Below are 10,224 nucleotides of genomic sequence, written 5' to 3' on the forward strand. Positions count from 1 at the left end.
CTCTTTATAGGACTAGCACACAGTCCCAGGAACATCTGGTGACAATTTATTACAGTCCCTCTATGGTAATAGTATCTTTCCTGAGATAAGGAGGCCAACACTGCACACACTACTTCTGATGTGATCTAAAGAAGCTCCTATACAAGACTATAGCAAGACGTCAGTACTGCTGTACTCAAATCAACTTGCAATAAAGGCCAACGTTCCATCAGCTTTTCTAGTAGCCTTCAGTGACTTATTGACAAGGTCCTTTTGCACATTTTCCAACTTCTCACTATTTAGAAATATTCTGGATATCTGTTTTTCCTCTCAAAGGATAACCTTACATTTTTCCACATTATATTCCATTTGCCATGTTCTTGTCCAATTACTAAGCATGAGGAAATCCTCTTGAAAATGATTTATATCTTCCTCACAATACACATTCTTGCTTAACTTTGTAACATATGCAAATTTGCAAATATTACTTTTGGTCCCCATATCCAAATCATTAATATATATTGCAACAGCTGGGGCTCAAGTACTGATCCTCACGTTGCCTCACTATTCACAGTCTGCTAACATGAAAATGACTCAGTTATTCCTACTCCCTGTTTTGTGTATTTTAGCCAGTCCTTTATTATAATCAATTCTGGCAATGCCCAAATAGATCATTTTTATTCAGGATCCATTTATCATGTCATTATGATTGATTTTAGTATTTTTCATACTACTGATTAAGACTGATGCTTGTGTAGTGCACAATTATTTTCCTCGGGTTACTTTATTAAATAGTTGAATGGCATTTACAAACTTTCAATCAATAGTAATTACTCCAGAATCTGTGGAATTTTGGAAGATGACTACCATTGACTATCTACCTCTGTGACATTGAATATCAGGTCCTGGGAACTTCTTATCTTTCAGCCCCATTAATTTCTAACAAATATTCTTACGAATACTAATTTCCTTCCATTTCTCATTCTCCTTTATCACTTGGATCTCTAACTCTGGGAGATTTTTTGTAACTTAGTGAAAACTGTCGCAAAGTAATCGTTTAACTTCTTTGCTTTTTCTCTATTCCTCATTATAACTTCTCCTGATTCTGCTTATAATGGATCCACATTCATCTGAACAAAACAATTTCTTTTTATGTCCCTGTAAATGTTATTACTGTCTATTTCATGTTTTTTAATAGATTGCAATCATATTATATTCTTCCTTTCCTTATCAGTTTCTTGGTCCTGCTCCTCTGCTGTGTTCGAAAAACTTCCCAATTCTCAGATTTACAGCTAATTCAGGCTACTTTATAAACTTTTTCTTTGAACTTTATACAATGCTGAATCAGTCGTGGTTGACTGCTCTTTTTCATGTTTTTGAGTCCTTCCCTAGTTTCTCTTCTCATGGCATCTCTGCCCTCAGCATGTCCATGACATTTCTTCCTGTACTCTCAATCCTATTCTCATTATTTGCTGCTCACCTGACTTGCCTTCCTGCTCCTTGTATGCTAATACTGTTAACAAGTCTTGCTCTTCAGGTTTATATGCCACATCGGAACATTTGAATAAGAGTACGTCATTGAGCCCATCAAGTCTGCCCCACCATACCAGATCATGGCTGATCATCTTGACAATGTCACTTTCCAACACAATTGACATATCCCTCAATGTCAGTTATCTACAGAAATCCATAAATTTCTGTCTTGAATCTGTTCAATGATTGAGATTCCACAGCCCTTTGGGGCACACAATTCCAAAGATTCACCAACCACTGAGTGAAGAATTCCTCCTCATCTCAATCTTAAATGGTCTGCCCCTTTCCCTGAGATTGTTTCTCTGATTCAAGAGTCACAAAGCAGGGAAAACATCCTATCTATATCAATTTTGTCATGCCCTATACAAGATTTTGTAAGCTTTAATGAGATATCTGATCTTTTAAACACCAGAATGTAAAGCCACAGTTTCCTCATTCTCGCTTTACAACACAATCCTGTCATCCAAGGAAGTAATCTGGTGAATCCCCATTGCACTCCCTCTTTGGCAAGCATATCCTTCCTTAGATAAAAAGATGAAAATTGTATACAATGTTCCAGCTCGGGTTGCAACATGGCTATATACAACCATAGGATGGCATATTTATTTCTGTACTCCAATCCCTTTGTAATGAATACCAACATACTGCTTTACATTAAAGATAACGTAGAAGAGTACAGCAGATGAACAGGCCATTTGGCCCACTTTGTCTGTGCTGATCATGATGTAATTGTATACTAATCCCATCTGCCTGCACATGGTCTGCATTCCTTTATTCCCTGCCTATCCACGTGTCTGTCAAAATGTCTCTTAAACATTGCTATCATATCCACTTCTACCACCTCTGCTGGCAGTGCATTCCAGTCACCTACCACCATTTGTGTAAAACATTTCCCTCACACATCTACTTTAAACTTTTTCCCTCTCTCCTTAAACTTATGTCCCCTAATATTTCACATTTCCACTCTGGGAAAAGATTCCAACGATCCACCCTATCCATGCCTCTCGTTATTTAATATACTTCTATCTGGTTGACCCTCAGACTTTGATGCTGTATCAAAAACAATCCAAGTTTGTTCAACCTCTACTTGTAGCTAATACACTCCAATCCAAGCACCATCTCCAAAACCACCACATACTTCCCTTAGTGTGATGACCAGAACTAGACACAATACTCCAAATGTGTTGTAAACTACAGTTTTATCCAGCTGTAACATGTCTTGCTGACTTTGCCAATACTCAATGCCTTGACTGATGAAAGCAAGAATGACATACACCTTCTGACATTTTAGGGAGCTTGTACCCCAAGATCTTTCCTTATATCAATGCTCCTAGAGTCCTGCCCTTTACTGTATATTTTCTTCTGGCATTTGACCTCCAAAAGTGCATGTCCTCACACTTACTTAGAGTCATAGAGATGTACAGCAAGGAAACAAACCCGATGGTCCAACTCGTTCATGCCAACCACATATCCTAAATTAATCTAGTCCCATTTGCCAGCATTTGGCCCATATCTCTCTAAGTCCTTCCTATTCAGATACCCATCCAGATGCCTTTTAAATGTTGTAATTGTACCATCCTCCACCTCTTCCTTTCGCGGCTCATTCCATACACGTGCCACCCTCTGGGTGAAAACGTTGCCCATTCGGTCCCTTTGTTAAATCTTTCCCCTTTCACCTTAACCCTTTAGTTTTGGATTCCCACATCCCAGGAAAAAGATATTGTCTATTTACCCTATCCATGATTTTATAAACCTCTAAAGGGTCACTCCTCAGCCTTCAACGCTCCAGAGAAAATAGTCCCAGCGTATTCAGCCTCTCCCTATAGCTCAAGCCCTCCAAACCAGGCAACATCCCTATAAATCCCTTTCTGAACCTTTTCAAGTTGCACAACATCCTTCCTATAGCAGGGAGACCAGAATTGCACAGTGTTCCAAAAGTGACCTCACGAGTGTCCTTTACAGCCTCAACATATAACCTACCAACTCCTTTACTTAATTCACTGACCAATAAAGGCAAGTATACCAAAAGCCTTATTCACTATCCTAATCGTATCTAACCGAGACTCCACTTTCAAGGAACTATAAACCTGCACTCCAAGGTCTCTCTGTTCAGCAATATGCCCCAGGAACTTCCCATTAAGTGTATAAGTCCTGCTCTGATTTGTCTTTCTAAAATGCAGCGCCTCACCTTTATCAAATGAAACTCCATCTGCCACTCCCCAACCCATTGGCCCATCTGATCAAGATACTCTGAGATAACCTTCTTTGACACGCGTTGCGACATCGAACACTTTTTCTGCCGCCTCCACCTCTGGACTTACTTTTTCCACCAGGACTTGTGCCCACACTCTGAGGATCCTTTCTCCCACCTCCAACACACCCCATCGACCTGGTCACCCTGTGCTGGTCTGTTACCTGCCCTCGATCTCTTTATTTCCAACCACTGCCGGGACATTTACTGCCTCAACCTGTCCACTCCCCTCACCCACCCCAACCTCTCACTCTCACAACGTGAGGCCTTCCACTCTCTCTGCTCCAACCCCAACCTCACCATCAAACCTGCAGATAAGGGGGGCTCAGTGGTAGTTTGACACACCGACCTCACCGCTGAAGCCAAGTGCCAACTCACGGGACACCTCTTCCTACTGCCCCCTCAACCACGACCTCATCTCACATCATCAAGCCATCATCTCCCAGACCATCTACAACCTTATCACCTCAAGGGATGTCCCACCCACAGCCTCCAACCTCATAGTCCGGGAACCCTGCACCACCCGGTTATACCACCTACCCAAAATTCACAAACCTGACTGCCCCATTCGCCTCATTGTCTCAGCCTCCTCCTGCCCGACCAAACTCATCTCTGCAATTCTTGACACCATCCTATCCCCCTTGGTCCAGAAACTCCCCACCTATGTTCGGGACCATGTCCTTCACCACCTCCACAACTTTCTTGGCCCCCACTGCCTCATCTTCACCATGGACATCCAGTCCCTGTACGCATCTATCTGCCATGATGAAGGCCTCCAAGCACTCCATTTCTTCCTCTCACGCCAACCCAACCAGTACTCTTCCACTGACACTCTCACTTGATTGGCTGAACTGGTGTCACCTGCAACCATTTCTCCTTTGAATCCTCCCACTTCCTCCAGACCAAAGGGGTAGCCATGGGCACCCGCATGGGCCCCAGCCATGCTGTCTATTTGTTGGATACATGGAACAGTCCATCTTCTGCAGCAACTCTGGCACCATTCCTCACCTTTTCCTCCGCTACATCAATGATTGTACCAGTGCCAGCTCGTGCTCCCACAAGGAGTTTGAACAATTCATCAACTTCACCAACATGATCCACCCTGATCTTAAGTTCACCTGGACCATCTCAGACACCTCTCTCCCCTTCCTGAACCTCTCCATCTCCATTTCCGGTGACCGACTCAACACTGACATCCACTAAAATCCACCGATTCCCACAGCTACCTGGACTACATCTCCCCCCATCCTCCATCCTGTAAAAATGCTATGCCTTATTCCCAATTCCTCTGCTTCCATCGCATCTGCACCCAGGAGGACCAATTCCATCACAGAACATCCCAGATGGCCTCCTTTTTTCAAAGACTGCAATTACCCCTCCCTCACGTTCTAAGATACCCTCCAGCACATCTCATCCACTTCCCACACCACCTCCCTTGAACCCCACCCCTCCAGTTGCAACAAGGACCGAATCGCCCGATCCCCACCTTCCTCACCTCTGGATACAATGCATCAATCTCCGCAATTTCCGCCAATACAAACAGACCATCATGGATATATTTCCCTGCCCATTCCTATCTGCCTTCCGTAAAGACTATTCCCTCTGCGACTCCCTTGTTAGGTCCATGCCCCCCACCAATCCACCGACCACTCCCAGCACCTTCCCCTGCCACCGCAAGAATTGCAAAACTGTGCCCACACCTCCCCCCTTACAACCATCCAATGCCCCAAAGAAACCTTCCATATTCAATAGAGATTTACTTGTACTTACACACGTCAGCTACTGTGTTCAATACTCCTGATGTGGTATCCTCTACATTGGGAAGACAGGACACCAACTTGCAGAACAGTTTAGAGAACATTTCTGGGACACATGCATGAAACAACCCCACCGCCTCGTGGCTGAACTTTTTAACTCTCCCTACCACTCCACCAAGGACATACAAGTCCTGGGCCTCCTCCACTGCCAATCTGTTCCACCCTCCTCTCTGACCTATCACCATCATCCCCACCTTCATCTACCTATCACATTCCCAGCTACCTTCTGCCCCAGCCCCAACCCCTTCCCATTTATCTCTCAGCCCTGTTGGGCCACAAGCCTCATTCCTGATGAAGGGTTTACGCTCGAAACGTCGACTCTCCTGCTCCTAAGATGCTACCTGACTGGCTGTGTGTTTCTAGCACCATACTCTTTGACCCTGATCTCCAGCATATGCAGTCCTCACTTTCTCCTAGTTGATTATAACCTTCTTTGCTGTCATCTTCAAATTTACTAACCTTACCTCCTATGTTCATATCCAATTTATTTATATAAATGACGAAAAGCACCAAACCTTGTGGCACACCACTGGTCACAGGCCTCCATTCTGAAAAGCAACCTTCCACCATCACCCTCTGTTTTATCCCTTTGAGCCAGTTCTATATCTGAACCTTGCTAACCAGTCTAGCGTGAGGAACCTTGTTGAATGTCTTACTGAAATCCATATCAATCATGTCCACCACTCTGCCCTCATCAATTATATTTGTTCCTTCTTCAAAAAACTCAGTTAAGTCAGTGAGATAATTTCCCACGTACAAATCCACATTGACTATCCCTAATCAGTCCTTGCCTTTCCAAACACATGTAAATCCTGTCCCTCAGGATTCCCTCCAACAACTTGCTCACCACTGATGTCAGGCTCACAGGTCTATGGTTTCCTGACTTTTCCTTACCTCTTTCTTAAATAGTGACACCACGTTAGTGAACCTCATGAGTGGCTATCAATGATACAAATATCTCAGCAAGGGGCCCAGAAATCATTCCTCTAGCTTCCTCCGGAGTTCTAGGGTAGACCCAATCAGGTCCCGAGTATTTATCCACCTTTAGGTGTTTTAAGATATATCTGGATTAAACTCCATCTGCCATTTCTCTGCCCAACTTTCCAAGTAATCTATATCCTGCTGTATCCTTTGACACCCTTCCTCACTATCAACAGTTTTCATGATGTCTACAAAATTACTAATGAGACCTCCTACATTTTTCTTCCTAATTGCTTGCTGTACTTGAATGCTAGATTTTCATGTCTCATGAATAAGAACACCCAGACTCATTTTATCTCTCACACGTGTGAACCGCTCACCAATTAAGAAATATCCTGTCTTTTGTTTATTTTTCTACCAAAGTGAATAATGTCATATTTATTTTAAAAATATTCTATCTGACATATATTAGTTTATTCACTTAGTCCATCCAAAACCTCTTGCGGCCTTCTTGTTGCCTCCTCACAACTTACATTCCCACCCTACTTGGTGTCATCAGCAAATTTAAAAATATTCCAATTGGTCCCCACATCCAAATTGCTTATATAGATTGCAAACAATTATAAATGTAGTCCCAACCCTTGCAATGTCCCACTAGTGACAGCTTGCCAATGTTAGAATGATCCATTGATTCATACTCTATGCTTTCTGTCTCTTAACCAATTCTTAATCCATAGGAATAGAAGCCTCGTCCCAAAAAATCTGCTAGATGTTTAGTAGTTTTTCAATCCACCCTCACTAATTTATCTCCATACTCTCATATTTATCTTTGCTGTGATTTAAGACTCTAGAGGTAACTACATCACATTCAAACTTCATGTAAAATTCTCCCTTTAAGGACCTCATTAAAACCTACCTCCATGTGCAAGCTTTTGATTATCCTTAATATCTCCTTACATGACTTCATGTCAATTTTTCTTTTTCAATGCATTATAAAGCACCATAGCCATGTTTGCATTAAAGTGCCCTTGATGTTATATAAATGCAGCTTGTCGAACAACCAACTGCTGCTGAACATTCTGTCCCTGAATCTATTGACAATTAAATTATTCTGCAGTCTAGTCACATACTAAGTCAAAGCTATGATGAAACCCTACAAAATAAAATTCCAATGGGAAGTGTTAAATTTAATCATACATCCTTAAGTTCGAGCATGCGCAAAAGACTTTTGCATTCCAGAACAATGATAAGATTCCAGAAAAATTATAATGATTTAGAAATATTAACTTGTATATAGAGACCAAAGATGCATGTTAGAGCCCACATTGTTTTTTGTAATGTTTATTTTATTCTTTTATCAGTTTTGGTTTGGAGCTGTGAGCTGGGAAATGTGAGCTAAAGATATCTTTTGGACTTTGGGTAACAGTTTGTGTCAAAAAGAAAACAGACTAAATAAGCATTTGCTTATTTGTGAGACAAAGCCTGTAGGTTTATTACAAGTTGGTTCCTGATCAAAGGGTTCTGCAGATGCTTTGTCATCGGGAAAGAGCATCATGTTTAAACAGATAGTGGAAGTTGGCTATTAACAAGTAAAGGGTTCATTCCAACAAGACTGGCAAATGACAGATATTGAATGGTAATTGGAACCTCATGTTTGTTAGGGAGTGGTCGAGTTTGAATTGGGTTTTAGGTTACATTTTCTGAAGAAAAGGAATCTGGCTGTTGGTGCCATTGCATGAAGACTTGAATGCTCCCTGCCTAACATCGCATGAGCAGCTCTTGCAAAGTCAGAAACTAGAAATCTATGCTATAAGTATTAATGCCGTTACAGAGTGGATGTTGAGAAGATGTTTCCATTGGCAGGAGAGACTAGGACCCGAAGGCACAGCCTTAGAGTAAAAGGAAGACCTTTTAGAATGGAAATAAGGAGATATTTCTTCAGTCGGAGGATTGTGAATCTAAGGAATTCAATACCACAGAAGGCTGTGGAGGCCAGGTCATTGAGTATATTTATGACTGAGATAGATTGACTATCGAGAAGATCAAAGGTTATGGGGAGAAAGCAGGAGAATGGGGTTGAGAAACCTATCAGCTTTGATTGAATGGCAGAGCAGATTGGGGCTGAATGGCCTAATTTCTGCTCCTATGTCTTATGGTCTTATCTGAATGAACTGTGAAGGGGATTCTAATTGACAGCTTTAGAAAATCAACAGCAAACCACCATCTTTGCATGTTGAAATTAGCATTGTGAGAACCACTTAAGTAATACTTAGTTATTTGCCTTTATTTATTCCTTAACTGTGTTTATTTGTCTATTTGTTTTTGTGTGAATGAGGCTGAAAACAAGGTTTTTGGGTTTAAAGCATGGATATTAACTAGATTGCTTTGTTGTTTAATTTAACTCAGCTAAAGTCACTACATTTTTCGTAAATTGTTTTTTCTTTAGTCTTTTCTTTAAGATACAAACTGGTATACAGAATTGATTATCCATAGAGTTTGGGATAAGTTATTCAAAAAGTCTGCTTAGGGTCAATATTTTAGGTTCTTTGAAAGTTTTAAATTTGCTGTGTTGTTGGAGACAGAGGTAGACTGATTTGGTTCGGTTTACTGTCTCCGTGTCATAACAACAGCGTACTTATAAGATTTACGAGTGAGTCAGAAAATAAGGGAAATGATTCTGAAACTGTTACACAATTTCAGTGAAAACATTATTCCAAAACATAACATAACTATTTAGTTGATGAAATGCTGTTTCAAATACAGAAGTTAGAAAAGAAAATTTAGAATTAATAAATAATATATTCTAGAAAAATGATGGTAAAGACCTCTTTTTTGGGAATCTTTATGTTCTTTGCAGAGTGAATTTGACTCAGCAAAGACTAACATTTATGCAGCACCTTAGTGTAAGAAACATCCCAAGGTTCACAAATAACAAGAATAAGAATAGATATGAAGACAAGGAAAAATATAAGAAATGATGGCTAAATACCTAACCAAGAGTTTAACTTTTATGAAGGGTCTGAAAGGAGTGTAGGAAATGACACAGATAAGAAGAAACAAAGCCATGGAGGGATTAGAACACAAGGATTAGAAAAAAGGAGCAATTGAAAATGCAGAGCCAATTAAAGTCAATGAGCACAAAGGTGATGAGTGAGTGGGGCCTATTGCAAGTGAGGATATGTGAAGCAACATTTTGGATGAGATTGCTTATAGAGGGTGGAAGATAGGATGCTGGCAACAGATTATGATTGTTGAGCCTGGAGATGTCAAGAGCATGAATGAGTATTTTAGCAGCTGGTCATCTGAGGCATGAGTAAAAATGGGTGATGTTAAAGAAATGAAAATATGGAATCCTTGTGATGGACTGGATGTGAGATCTGAGGCTCATCTCATGATCAAGTCGGACACAGACTTTTTGTGGAGCCTGAGACTGCAAGCAAAAGGTGAACAGCATTGGGAAAACAGGATGCAGTTTCTGTGACAAAAACAAAAACAGAAATTGCTGGATAAACTCTGTAGGTTTGGCAGCATCTGTTGAGAGAAAGCAGAATTAATATTTCAAATGCAGTGACCCTTCTTCAGAATGGTTCTTCAGAATAATTTCTGCGGTTGATTAGCAACATCAATAGTTTTGATCTTCCTAATATTTACCTAGTGGAAATTACAACTCATCTACAATTGGACTTTGGACAAACAAGCTGGTAACATGAGGTAGTAGTAGGA

The sequence above is a fragment of the Chiloscyllium plagiosum genome, unplaced genomic scaffold, assembly GCF_037043375.1.
Source record: "Chiloscyllium plagiosum isolate Xiang-an unplaced genomic scaffold, Cpla_swu_hap1 HiC_scaffold_18, whole genome shotgun sequence".
NCBI classification, from domain to species: Eukaryota; Metazoa; Chordata; class Chondrichthyes; order Orectolobiformes; family Hemiscylliidae; genus Chiloscyllium; species Chiloscyllium plagiosum.